Source organism: Erinaceus europaeus, chromosome 3 (genome assembly GCF_950295315.1).
Source record: "Erinaceus europaeus chromosome 3, mEriEur2.1, whole genome shotgun sequence".
In the NCBI taxonomy this organism is placed as follows: Eukaryota; Metazoa; Chordata; class Mammalia; order Eulipotyphla; family Erinaceidae; genus Erinaceus; species Erinaceus europaeus.
In genome coordinates this window covers 50042130-50056131 of record NC_080164.1, presented here as the reverse complement: position 1 = coordinate 50056131, position 14002 = coordinate 50042130, and the positions used below count along the sequence as shown (strand labels likewise).

At 35.0% G+C, this 14002-nt stretch overlaps 2 long non-coding RNA genes across 5 annotated transcripts; one reads left to right on the top strand and one right to left on the bottom strand.

Moving 5' to 3' along the window:
* Positions 1 to 744: 744 nt before the first annotated feature.
* Positions 745 to 10343, bottom strand: LOC132537484 (uncharacterized). The gene is made up of 3 exons (XR_009548937.1): positions 10263 to 10343; positions 1526 to 1674; positions 745 to 1039 (listed from the first exon to the last, which is right to left on the bottom strand). It is a non-coding gene; the product is annotated as an uncharacterized LOC132537484 (long non-coding RNA).
* LOC132537483 (uncharacterized) lies at positions 1057 to 8231 on the top strand. Of its 4 annotated transcripts, XR_009548935.1 has the most exons (4): positions 1140 to 1456; positions 1600 to 1652; positions 1816 to 5561; positions 7523 to 8231. It is a non-coding gene; the product is annotated as an uncharacterized LOC132537483 (long non-coding RNA). The 4 variants fall into 4 exon arrangements; XR_009548936.1 differs by lacking the exon at positions 1140 to 1456 and adding an exon at positions 1057 to 1125 and having other exon boundaries at positions 1600 to 5561; XR_009548934.1 differs by having other exon boundaries at positions 1600 to 5561.
* Positions 10344 to 14002: the final 3659 nt, after the last annotated feature.

The window sequence follows — 14002 nt, the reverse complement described above, 5'->3', positions numbered from 1 at the left end:
CTTGCAGCACTACTTCACCATTTGTGAAGCTTTCCCCATTGCAGGTGGGAGTTGGGGGCTTGGAATAGGGTTCTTGTACATTGTAACAAGTGAACTCAACCAGATGAGCCACTATCTCCTTATGAATCTGGGTTTTATTGGTTAAAAAAAACTTTTTTTTTCTTTCCCCAGAGCATTGTTCAACTCTAGCTCAAGTGGGGCTGGGAATCCAACCTAGGAACCTTTGGTGCCTCAGGATATGCCTGTTTACATAACCATTATGCTATCACTCCAACCCTACTGGTTAAATTTTAACATCAGTATTATGTTAAATTTTAGTTGATTGGCTGAAAAGTGTAGACAAGACATATGGATCTTAATATCTAAATTTTTATTTCTAAAATGTCATGGAAATTGTAAATTGTCTGAAAGTTTACATGAAATCCACAGGTACCATTTAACCAGAGAGATTGTTTGTAAACATAGTAAATTGAAGTAAATAGATAACTTGAACTGAAGAGAATTATAGGTGAGCAAAACAGGGAAGTTTTTTATTTGGCAACTTTAAACTGAGTACTGTTTTTTAATCATTTTACTGGTGTTGGGGGAGGTTAATGGTTTACAGTACAGTTGTTGACACATGGATACAACTTCTCATCTCCCCACGATAAGATATCTGCAAAACACTCTCACCTCCAACTTAGGTCCTCTAAACTGAATATTTTAAATCAACAAATAGATCTGAAAAGCACTCTCTTTTGTACATGTTAAAAGATATAAACCATTGACTAGTACTGTACATCCATTAAAATGGCCATAATATATAGCACCTCTAATTTGGAAAGTAATTTCAAATTTTTAGCCAAAATGAATCTTATTTGAACTTTACTTTTCTGGAATGAACATATATCAGAGAGATGTGATCACTGAAACTATAAAGGATATTTGTTTCTCTTAATAGCATAGCAGAAAATTAATGGCATGGGGGAGGTTGAAGTGACAACTAAACTTGATGCTTGATAGCTGTTTACTTATAAACGTGTGCCCAGATTTCTATGTCCTGTAAAAGAAAGGAGAAATTAAAAAACCAAAGCATACATATGGCTTTTAGGCAATTTAAGACACATGGAAGAAAGTGCTTAGAAGGTTATTGAAATATTTACAAAACAAATAGTTTACATTTAACTTTTGTCTATGTTATCCAGAGCATCTACAGAAAGAGAACCAATCTTAGCTATAAGGAATATTTCGGCATCAAAATGGTTAATAGTATTATAGCTTCAAAAGAGCCTATTGGCTCACCCTCAAGGATGCCCTGCAGTTGTTGTTAAAGTCATCAGATGAAGCTAGCCTTCTCAGCTAGCCTTTAGATTTGTCTGCTAACAGTAAAAATGCTGTAATAAATCGGTAACATATGTTGCCAGGCAAGGAAAAGTGATATAAATAAAGAGACAAGGAGACCCAAACCAAGTACAATGTGAAAAAAAAAACAAAAACAAAAACAAAAAAAACCCCTTAATTTTCAATCTACTCGTTGGCTAATTACCATTTGAAAAGTGTTTTGAAAGTGTTACTGTTATTTGCTTGTGTTCTTCCTCATTTTTCTCTTTTTCTCTTCAGATTGCATTCTTACCCAAATACTCTTCCGTGATTGCCTGCTTTGCGGCTTTGGGGTAAGTCCCAGTTTTCCACAACCTTAAAGAAGAAAAAAAAATGCATAACATAAAAGATGCCAAAAAAGACTTATGTGTCCTGATGTGCGGGTTTTGTGAAATATAAATGGGTTGGTTGTGGGGTAGATGTAAGGAAATAAAGAGAAGAGGTTTGTTTCTGCAGGGCTCAAGAGTATGTGAAAGTGTGCATTGCAAACGAGGCTCCCGTCAGGAAAGCTACCTCTGGAATGGAAATGACAAAGCTTGGAACACACACAATCAATTATTTTCACTAGCATTTAAAATATAGAAAACAAAATCTGCTTTGGGGATTGACTGAATATTTTATTTAGCTTTTTTATTGAGACATCCTTTGAAAAATGGTATAATATAAATAGTTTTACAAAGCAACAATATAATCAATCTCTAAACTAGAGTATAAATCAAGGATTTCATTAACTGCTGGTAGCCAGTTTAAATTGTAGTCTTGTCCATAATGTCTATCTATCTATGTATGTCCAAGTTATATTAAAAACCTTTAAATGGCTTTGTAATATCAGCTACATCTAGCTATTATAATAATTAATGGTACTGTTTTATAAATCAATACATGTATTCTTGATAAATTCATATCCAGTTAATGATGTAATTTAAATAAAAAATTAATGTAATAAAGGACATACAGAAACAGGCAGGAAATCTTTAAAGGTTAAGAGACAAATTTGTCTAAATTCATTTTTAAGCTGTTCTGAAAAATTTTTATGTTTAGAATAAGCTAAGATTTACCTTTGTGTCTGCTATCTTGCCATATCTATTAGGAATTAGTATTGAATTTATAAAATATTTTCTTTTCAACTGTTAAGTTTTAATTACATACTTAATACTATGTGATATTTTACTGCCATTATACTCTTTTGCAGTTCTTGAATATTCCTCAGATAAACAGAACAAAAAGAAAACCTAAAAATTTTAACTTAGTGATCTAGTTTAATATACAAATGAAATGTAAATGCTTTGCTATTTGTTCATATATGTGTGTATGTTTATAGATATATATGTATATAGTTTACTTAAGGGGGAAGAACTGATTAGTTAAATGAATTTGCATTTCTAAGAACTCTGTGTTTTTATTTCTTTCACTGAATGAACATTCTAGGAGTCTTAGGAAGAAATTAAAATTACTTGAAAAGTCCAACGTGTATTTTAACGTTGTACATGGGTAGAAAAACATTCTACTAAAATGTATGATTTCTATAATTTAAATACTACATACTAGATGTATACTATAGAATAACAAGATTTAAAAAAATAGCAGCATGTTGTAATTTATAAAATACAATCTTAAATATTTCCAAATAGAATTTCATTTGGTTTATAGAATAATAATTTTACACAAAATATCTTTCAGAATTATGCAGACCAGTCTGCCCTGCCATTTTCCGTGACATGGTGCAGAAATGTGACTTTAATCCACTGAGCTTTTTCTGACATTTTTCTTAACATTGCAGGGCTTTATTTAGAGCAGCAAAGGCTACATGTGCAGTTTCCTTTGACACTGATGGGTGTTTCAAAATGTTACAGGAGAAAGAGGAAAAGGGAGAGAGAGAGTGAGAGAGAGAGAGAGAGACTTGCTGCCAGACACTTCATCAATAGAGCTACAGGGCAATTACTATTTGTTAAAAGTTTACATTTCAAATGAAGCTAAATTTTAAAGAAGCCTTATCTTTTCAGAAGAGGTTGGAAGAGGAAGGAAGAGAATGCGTATTAGTGATTACATGTTAAAGTGCACTCAAGTGCTGGAACCATTTAAAATGTATTGTGTCTTTAGATGAAACCTACAGCAAAACCACTCCTAAGAGGCTTAATTTAGGTTTTATAGGAGGAACATAAAAAAGACCAGGTTACAGCAGCATGCTGAAATATGGGGTACATTTTAAATATCTTCATTTTAAAACGTATGTTTATTTTCTCTCCTGGGATCACTAACATGGATCTTGACAGAAAAACCAAGGATATGCTACATTCTTAAAAATTATCTATTAAAGGAATCACATTCCAAGACAGGTTTGAGCATTTTTACTACTGCAGATAACCTCTTAATTATGTCACTACCTTCCACTTGTTAATCAGAGGCATTCAACACGCTTAACCATCTAGGGATTGCCTTTAGAAGACTACTTTACTATTAGGAATCAGAAACACATTTTATTCCCAATATGATATTATTGCATGTATGATGTTATTAGCATTGTTACATCTTATTTACCTGCTTTAAACACAAAACACCTATAGATAGGTATGCCTGTAACAATGTGGCTAATTGCTTCAAATGGTACAGCTTATGAAAAGCATTAAAAGGTAGGTAATTTTACTTTTCCTATCATCCCTTTCTGCCTCCCCTACCTCATATAATTCCTGCTTGAACTAATTTTAGTTTTCTCCTGCAACCGCCAGTGCCTCAGATACTGAGATCCTTTTCCAGAGAACAAGGTGTAAGTGGAGTAAATAAAACCTTGTTTCACTGTTGCTTTATCAACCCTCCTAGGTAGTTTTCCTGCCAGCCAACCTGCACTGTTAAGACCCATAAAATTATGCAATAGTGACTTCTTTGGAGGTTCTCTATAATCAGATAATGGCCAGTGTTAGGAGGGAAGGGCCCAAGGCAATGTTGCTGGCACTTAACACAGAGGTTGGTCATTACTTGTCTGGTAGAGACCAATAAACAGCTGATTACTATCCTAGAAGGAGCCAATATTTTACATTTACCCTAGCCAATATTTTGCATACATTTTCCCCCTTTTCATTTCAACTTCTTATACTAGCAAGCATTTGTCAAGAAAATCTATCAAGAATAACCTCACAGGCATCTTAAAAACAAGAATTTTCCTAGCATGAAAGGATGCTTTTTTTGTGTGTGGAATGGTGAGAATGATTTTGCTTTTTACAGGAGCAAAGGTTTGATTACTTTAACGTCCATTTCTCTTAGATATGTACACTCTCAGACACCCCCCTCAGCCCCCACTTCCCTCTTCTCTACTCTAGAACAGGTTCACAGGCTGCAACTAAGGAGTTTTAAAATGCAAATATTTATATTTGAGCTCTGGCAATAACAGAGTGATTTTTGCTTCCTCTGTAAGCCCGTGATAATTGATGCTTCATACCTGGAACTATGTTTCATTTATCTCTTTACACATGAAGATATTATATAAATAAAAGATAATTTATGGAAAGAAGCGGGCCATTTGAAATAATCATCCTAAATTTAACTCTATAATCTTCAAGGCTATAAGAATCAGAAGGGCAGCTTGCCACACTTTTAAAGAAAATTTGATTGCAACCAGGGAATTTGTGCATTTTTGAACACTTACTGAATTTGAATGCCTGCACAGGACTAAAAATGGAGATAAAAGGAAGACAGGAGAGATAAAGGTGAAATTTACATGTGCTATAAGTGATGATATTCAGTCATATATTAAATATATAATTTTATTAATATTTTCTTTATATCTAAATATAATTTTACTAACAGATACTAATTGCAAAATAAGATATCATCTCAAATTCCTTTTGTTCCCTGGGATCCTGATCTTAGAAAGAGCAGGTGTATCCCCAAAGAACTGGATCCTGGTTTCACAACCTCATACAAAGACAGGCAATTCTTGAGTCAAACAAACAAAGGGGGTGTAAGCAATTTCATTTATTTTGATAATTCTCCTTCTTCACGGGAGCATTTTGCTGTCTTTGTCAAAGTGAATGACAACAATTTGGTCAACTCTCTCTGAGCTGCACTCAACAGTGACAGGCAAATTATCAGAGGCCCTGCACTTCTTATTATCAGAGGAGAAACCATCAGGGGGACGCATGGAGGATACCTCTCCCTTGTCACTATTTGTCAGTGGGACAAGGGCCACTGCTATGGGTAGCTGACAGGTAATTTCAACAATAACAATTACTCCTATTACTGGTGTCATAAACAATTCGCCCAAGGCATGACAATAGCAAAGCTTTATAATTCAATGCCATATAAATAAATGCCAGCAGGTAACAAGTAATTTAGCTCCAATCAAGCTCTCACCCCAGCATTAATATTGTTACTGTAAAAAAATGAAAATTGAAAAATTTCAATATGTTAATGAATTAAGAGAGGTTCAAGGACTAGACAAGAGGGGTTGAAAAAGGGAAAACAGTATTATTATGGTGTCATCTTTGGTGCCATCTTGGGGACCAACCAGCAGTATAATTACTTTCAGATAAGAAGGGAGCCAGAAGTTTGCAGCCTAAGACTTTACACCCAAGGAAAATGTGATAAGGTCTTTCATAATTCTATGCTCTCTCATTTCTGAGCAATGTAAGTAGAAATATGAACATTTATATGTAATATAACATTTCAGTTTTTCTCTATCTGAAATATTTCATACAAAACAGAGTCATGGGTATTAAGGGAACATTCCCGTCTGTTTAAGAATAGAACATCAAAGGGGTCGGGTGGTGGCAGACTCCCTTAAGAGTATGTATCATTATGCACAAAGACCTGAGTTCTAGCCCTGGCTGCCCAGCTGCAGGGGGTCCTCTTCATGAGCAGTGAAGTGGGTCTGCAGGTGTTTGTCCTTTTCTCTCTCACTCTGTCTCCCTACCTCTTTCAATTTCTCTCTGTTCTATCAAGTAAAATTTAAAAAGAGAAAGAAAAAAATGGCTGTGGGGTGTTGTGGATTTCCAAGTGTAGGTACTGAGCCCCAGTGACAACCCTGGTGACAAAAAAAGAAAAGAAAGAAAGAAAATAATAAGTACAAGAACACTTGCTATCTTTACCTTGAATCTCATAACAAAACTATTTTAATAATATTATTCGTATCTACAGCGAATGTAAAGTTGAAAATTCCTTTTCACTCCTCATTTGTTCACCTTTTGGGGAGTGGAACTGATGATAAAGTTCAGTCTTCTTTTATAAAACTTCTTGTGAAATTAAGTGAATTTACAATTTCAGTATTTGTCCAGCAAGACAATGTGCCATCATGGTGACAGCAGTAAAAGAATTTGAAAATCTCTAATTAGGAGAGCTGCAGAGCAATTAACGCATGTCAAATTTCACTTCATCAAGTGCCACTCTAATTTTCCCTCTAAAAATTAATGGATTTTTTTTTCCTTTTGGGGTGTCTGTGTGTGTGTGTGTGTGTCCCCTTAAGGCAATGTTGATTCAAATCTGCTCAAGATGCAGTGTTGCACAGCTAAGCATCTTCTTGATTACAATCCGCCACACTTCTAACTGCGCTCATTCTCACTGCCACGGATACTTTGTCAACAGTCAAATTACACCACGCTGATAACAATGCATAATGGTGTTCCTCCTCTGAGGCCCCTGGCAGGAGACAGGATTCATAAAAAATGTGATGTTTTCTTCTCCCTGTTTCTAAAGGAAGTTTGTATGACCAGGTCACTAGTCAGGAGTTAATTTTTTAAATTAATTTGTTAATTCCATAAAAAAAAGGGGGCAGGGGGAATGATACAATCTAAAAATCCTCACTGAAAGAAAATTAGAGGAAGAACAAGGAATCGAGAGTATCTGTGGCCAAAGTTTTGCTCACACATTTTGTTTGAACACATTTTCAAGAGAACTATTCTTGGTTAAACAACAGTTTTGGTGTTTTTTTATTTTTATTTTATTTTTTCCTTTATGGGCTATAAACATTGGGCGCCTCTCTTGAATAGACAGTATTTAAATTGTGAGAGAAGTTTGTTTAACTGCCATATTTGCCAGGATCTTCAAAACATGACAGGACACAAAAGATAAATGACTTTTGGGGGGAGGGGAGGGGGAGGGAGGAGTCAGGACTGTATATTCCAGATAAATGTTGATTCATTTTAATTACTTTTTTTCTGGTTGCTTGTTGCAGATCCTTGAACCTCAGTTACTAGCACATATGAGGAATAATTCTTACTGAGAAATGAAAGAAAAATAAAACAAAGCAGTGATTAGAAGATGCTACTTGCATTTGGCCATATTAGAGATTATAAAGATTTCATGTTTTTAAAAGAAGACTAAACTCAGAACAAAAATGGGGAACTTAAACAAAATGTTCTGTACATTTTATTGCAGATTCTTTAAGGAGTAGAGAACATTCATATGGATTGACAGCCCCATTTTATCATTATTATTCTTTTTATTCCATTAACATACTTATGGCTATATGCCTTCTATAATCATATTTAGTAAAAACAAACACCCCCCTGAGTTTATAGAATATAATCCACTTTTTAAAATTCACAGGTTGAACACAGATTTCCATTCACTTCACAATTAACTCAAAAATCGAAAACTACAAATTTTGAGGTTTGTATTTCCAAATATTAAACAACAACAACAACAACAACAAAAATCTCCTCCTTTGTTTTTGACCCCCAACCCAGCATGTTCTTAAGTGGTCTACTTCAAACAAAAGAAAATGACACAGCCCTTTCAATGAGCAAATGTTAGGTTCTTTCAAAACCAACTGGGGACTCACTGGAAGTTTTGCAATTAGACTCACACAAATTGAATTATTTTCATATTTTTCCCAGGCATCATTCCTGGAACTTTATAAATAAAACAGTACTGGAATTAGAGTTTCATGTGACTTATTTACAAATAAAGGTATCTTGATAAAAATCAAGCTCTGGATACTTTTGCAAAAACAAAAATCCTGAGACAGTATCATATTAAAACACTACAAAAGGGCCATAAAGGAAAATTTTAAAGGGAGAAAACTTGATTATATAATGCAATCCAGCAGTAATCAATTTTACCTTCAATATCTTGCTTTTGTTTTCAAAATGCTAAATAAACAATACATAATGCATCCCTCATCAGCCAAACCATGGAGGCTCTGTGCTCAAATAACAGGAAACATATTCAATTTTCCTAACAGAAGACAGTTCATTAAGCTGTGCCACATCAAATAAAACTTTAATTTCTCCAGCATCAGAGTCGCAATGAAAGCAATTGAAGAAGATGAGCCATATGGTACTTCTATCAGCAAACACATATTGCTCATTCCCCCAAAGTTTTCTAATTCTGCTCCCCAGACCTGTGTAATATAGATAATGTGCTCTGAGAGCAGCAACCATGAGCTATCTAGTGTACACTTCTAATACTGTATTTAATGGGAAATAATGAATCATAAAAGCCTAGAGAAGACGGCTTTTGCTAACCTAAATCTCAGCTGTAATTTCATTGTTCTGTGCCTAAGATGCTGTTTGCCCTTTCCAAACAACAGCAGTTGAACATAATTATGCTGCTTCGAACCTGGGCTTGAAAAAACATCTCTAATATAACCAAGTTTCTATTAACTCCTGAAACTCTGAATTTAATGATGCACTGATACAAAGATAGAGATACCAAGCATGTGCCATTTTAAAACCCAAATGTGCATTTTCTCCTTCTCTTTGGTCAGACTGCTTGATGCTTTTTATGTTCCCTCCCTCCTCCTCCTCTTCCCAGCAACTCTTGTCCCTAGCCTCCCCCCTCCCCCCCATGCAACAGGAGTAGTGTGATTAAAAATGAGGAGATTTTCTTGTTATTGAAAAATTTGACATTTGCTTGATGAAATGCACATAAAACGTGAAAGCTACACTGTACTCAATAGAAATGTCTCCACTCCAAACCAGCAAGATGAAATAATTTAGGTAAAGAAAATGTGGAGACTCTTGTATATCTTCATTGTAGAATGCCAGGTTAGTAACTATAAATTAAAGAACTAAATGTTTCTGAGCTTTTAGAGTGATAGGACTTTGACACCAGATGTGTATAATATTTCTTATCTCACCTCACCTGCTTCGATGATTAACCTAAACGTAATGCATATGCTCACATGTAGCATTTGCCATGTCACAGACCCAGATCTTCTCTGACATGATATGGGGTCTAGGGCTTTAGATGAAAATGTTGCCTTTCTCTACTGATAAGTCTATGATGATTTCAGTTTTTCCACTTTTAAAAGCTCATCAAATCAATATTTTACCAACACAATGGTAATTTTAAAGCACTCTCAAATAATACTGTGGATACATATTGAAAACATATTTTAATGGTTTTGTTTGTTTTGGCATCATATGAACCAAGGACAATTAAATTAAAAAGAGACTTTCAAAAGTTAGAGATTGCCTTTTAAAAGCTTATTAAAATCAGCATGTTACATGTCTGTCTCTGAATTAGCTCTACACACTTGATTGCCATCATTAAAACTAGTTGTCTGGGTGCTGCTCTGTGATGGTTCAACCCTTCCTCAAAGCTGACTTACTAGTTATTAACTTGAAATATTTTTCAATTGGGGGGGGGGGATTCATTCTAGCTAGTGCATGGAAAAGTCACCAAAACATGAAATAGCATAGAGAGACAGGAACATTATTACACCACGAAAAGACCAACAGGTAAAATAACTGCAGTAATATCCAAAACACATTCGGGGGGGGGGGGGGGAATCACAACAACAACACTGAAGCAGTCCATTGATTATATTTCATGAATGCCTTAAAACAAGTGTTTAAACAGTTTTCTGAAACAGTGCAGAAAACGTCTGCATGCTACGCTGGGTAGCAATGACAATGGTCTATTGCAATGTAAAACACGCTGGAGGATAAAAAGGTGCTTTTTGTTACCATTTTATCAAAGCTGTTCATCTTCAGGCTGCAGGCAGCATTTTGCTGGAATTGCAGATATTTCTCTGTCCAGGCTCCTTTGTTTGTGCATCTCATTTGCATATATTTATCTCCAGCTGAGGGTGCTTTCTGCTCATTAAGGCCTCCCTTCACATTATTTCATAAGCCAGCTGCTAAGAGGGATTTCACCTGTGGTGACTGAGAAAAGAAGGGTGAAAAACTAAATTCTTCATAAAAAGGAAATCTTCTGAGTCTCTTCCTCTATAAATGGGCACCATTTGTGTTAAACAGCCTCTTGTCATGATAGATGCCTCCAGAGGTCAGGGGTTAAAGTTGATTTGAAGGTCAGCAGTAAAACAACAGACAAACCAGACGCCAAACTGGTTCCTTAGCTGTTGGTGGGAGCTGTGGTACAACCAGGTCTTGAACCTTTTTCAACCTCTAATAAAACAAGGGATGAATCTGAAGTGGATCAACCAGGCCCCTGAGGCAGCAGCACAGAAAAACACAAATAATATCAATATCAGGCAGCCACAGGAAACAATGGGGCATTTCTCCCTGCTACATGCATGCTGCTATTGTTTCAAGGGCCAGGGAATTAATTCCACTTATTTATTTAAGGCGTGTCAACTCACTGCCTAAACCTGTTTCAGTGTCAAGATGAATAAAACTTTTATGGCTCATAAAATAGAGCCATTCATCTCAATGTTCTTTGTGGTGCGTGTTTTTTTTTTCTTTTTTCTTTTTTCTTTTTTCTTTTCTTTCTTTCTTTTTTTTTTTTTCTGGCATACTGAGCTAGGTCTCTTCTCCTAAATGACTACATCTGAACCCACTGTTGCTATGATCCACACCATATTAAAAAATCCACTGGCAAATGGATGGCAATAGAAATGACACAGAAAGTATTTCAGCTTCAATATTAATAGACCCCAAATTCCTCCAACACACTCCTCTTGTAGATGCATGTTTTGAATATGAATCATTGATAACACAGACATTTATTTTAAAGTTCAGAAATGATAGCAATAAAAATTAGTTTTGTAGTCTGTGATTTCATTTTACTTTAGAAATATACCCTTGTTAAGGGTCCCTTTGCCCATTCATCATTTGGTTTTTTTGCCCAAGTTTTTACTGTAATCAGCTTGCACTAATGTAATAATCCAATGCCTTCTTTTGCTCTACTGCTTTGAATTTATGTTTAGTTGTAAGCAAAGAATGGGGACAAAATGGAAAAGAAGATGCATTTGTGTGCATTTTGTGTTGTAAATTCTTTTCAAAGCTCAATTCTAGAATTAACTTTACTTTTGATTTCTGGCTAATGATTCTACTAATAATAGTAATATATTACTAATAAGCAAGTTTACGTTGATAAAGTACTGCACACAGTGCTAAGGACATGCACTTTCTCACGCAGCCATTAATGATAATCCAATCCAAGTCATATAAATCCACACAGAGTGGGTTATAATAATTACACTTTTCACAACCTAGTACATATCTTTGTTAAAACAGGAAGTTCCATCAAGCAATATCTTCATTTCAACAGATGCTTTCAAAGATAACAACCTGAGAGCATGATGATCATTTCATGCTAAAGTAAATAAGAAGAAACAGCTTGATATTACACAAATTCTTCTATTGTAGCTTCAATCATGCTCATCACAATTCTTTTGTTGCAGTCAAACAGATTTGTGAAAGATTCAGTTACTGTGTTATCTCAGGACCAGTCTTCTGAAAAATATGGCCTTACTTATGCCAGTTTATTTCCAAGTTAGCTTGTTGGGCAGTTTTTCTCTGTGAACTTAAGTTTTATCAGCAAGTAAATAATTTAAAAATGGGCCAAACAGAAGTTGTGCTTTTTATATTTTGTTCCGTGCACAAGGTCATGGCTCTGGAGAAGAGAGGTTCAGATTTGGGGTACCAAATTTTGCTCATGATTCAACTGCTTTTTACTTCCCAATTGATGTGTTATATGCCGCGGTGGCTTTGCATTGCATAGGGGAGCCCCCCTTTTTTTCTGCTTTGCTTCTAATGGGTCATCCAGCTGTGTGGAAAATATTTAACTTAGAATCTATAAGGCTTTGGTAATCTATAGCATTTTTTTCTCATCTAAGTGTGAAACAGGAGATTTTTCTTCTATAGCCAATTGTATAAGATGTCAGTAGTCTTACTTCACACAAGAAACTTTAGTTGTGGTTAGAGAAACTTTCCAATTTAGTAAGAATTGTTTATATCATCATTCTCTGTAAGGCCCTCCGCTTTCTCAAAACATTTTATTGCTCTCTGTAATTGACTTATCACTTTACTTTTGGACCTTCCACATTATACTTACCCCCAACCCCAAATCTAGAACTTGTAAATTACCATTCTAAAGCAAAAGTGCTGTTTATTCCACACATCCATGTGTCTCCTTCATTTTTCTTTTACTCTAATCTAATCACTAATTCCTAAACTTGGCCAAATAGCAAAAAATTTTAAGTGCTAGTGAAGCCTTTTTACCTCCCCCTCATATCTGTCTCTGTTTATGGAATGGGCCCGGTTTCCTCCTCTTCTCCTTCAGTCTGGGGTCTTCAGGTCAGAACACTGTAAATACACACAGCCTGGCTGGATCCATAAATCTGAGCAAAGGGCAGGCTTATATATTCAGATAAGCCCTGGTGGGGCAGAGGCATGGAAGAAGCAAGAACTAGCAGAATCTGATGGTAGGCAGCCAACTATGTTCAGAAATGAGAACTTAAAATGTCAAGAATCTTTAGTGGGGAAGAAAAGATTTTTACCTAAAATTATCTCTCCTTTCCTTTCTTTCTTTCTTTCTTTCTTTCTTTCTTTCTTTCTTTCTTTCTTTCTTTCTTTCTTTCTTTTTCCCAATGGATGATGTTGCCACTGCTTCTCTGTTTGTGTTTCACTGTTTCCACATTGCTTATGTTCATATTCTTACTAATCATATAATAATCAGATTAATATTAAATTTAATTTATTTTAAGGCCCATTTTTAAGTGTATTGATTTTAATTTAAACTTTGTATATGCAATGCTTGAGTATGTGATGGAAATTGAAGTTCTCTTACTAGAAATTATTCTCTAATTTTTCAGTCTCAACATCCTGAACTAAATAACCATGTTTTCAGTCACCACACTGAATTCCCAAAGAAAACTGTGCGTGGCAAGGGAGTCGCTTCACACTCAGTGAAGCAAGTTCTGCAGGTGTCTTTCTCTCCTCCTCTCTGTCTTCCCCTCCTCTCTCCATTTCTCTCTGTCCTATCCAACAATGATGACATCAATAATAACAACAATAATAGCTACAACAATAAAAAAACAAGGGCAAGAAAAGGGAATAAATAAATAAATAAAAACAAAATACACATGTCTTAAGAGTTTTTTACTTTAACCCTCAGTCCAAGTCTTTTGTGTTGATATGTTTTAATCTGAAAAGTGTTGGTTATTTCTGCAAAATACCTCTTCCTAGGAGATGTGTCCTTTGAGAACACAGATATTGTCACAGTGGAAAAATCTAAGTGACCATGACTGGAAAATATATGAAGTTTTTAATCAATTTTCTCATCTTTATTATTCTTTTTATTGACATAACATTGCATTTTCCATCATATAAGTCTCAGTTATGCATACTTATAAATCAAAGTTCGTATATACTACTTGAAGTCCACATCCAAAAGTCTAATTCTATATTTTATTTTATAATTGACCATTTTTATCTGTCAAACTCACCCCTCTTCTTTCCTA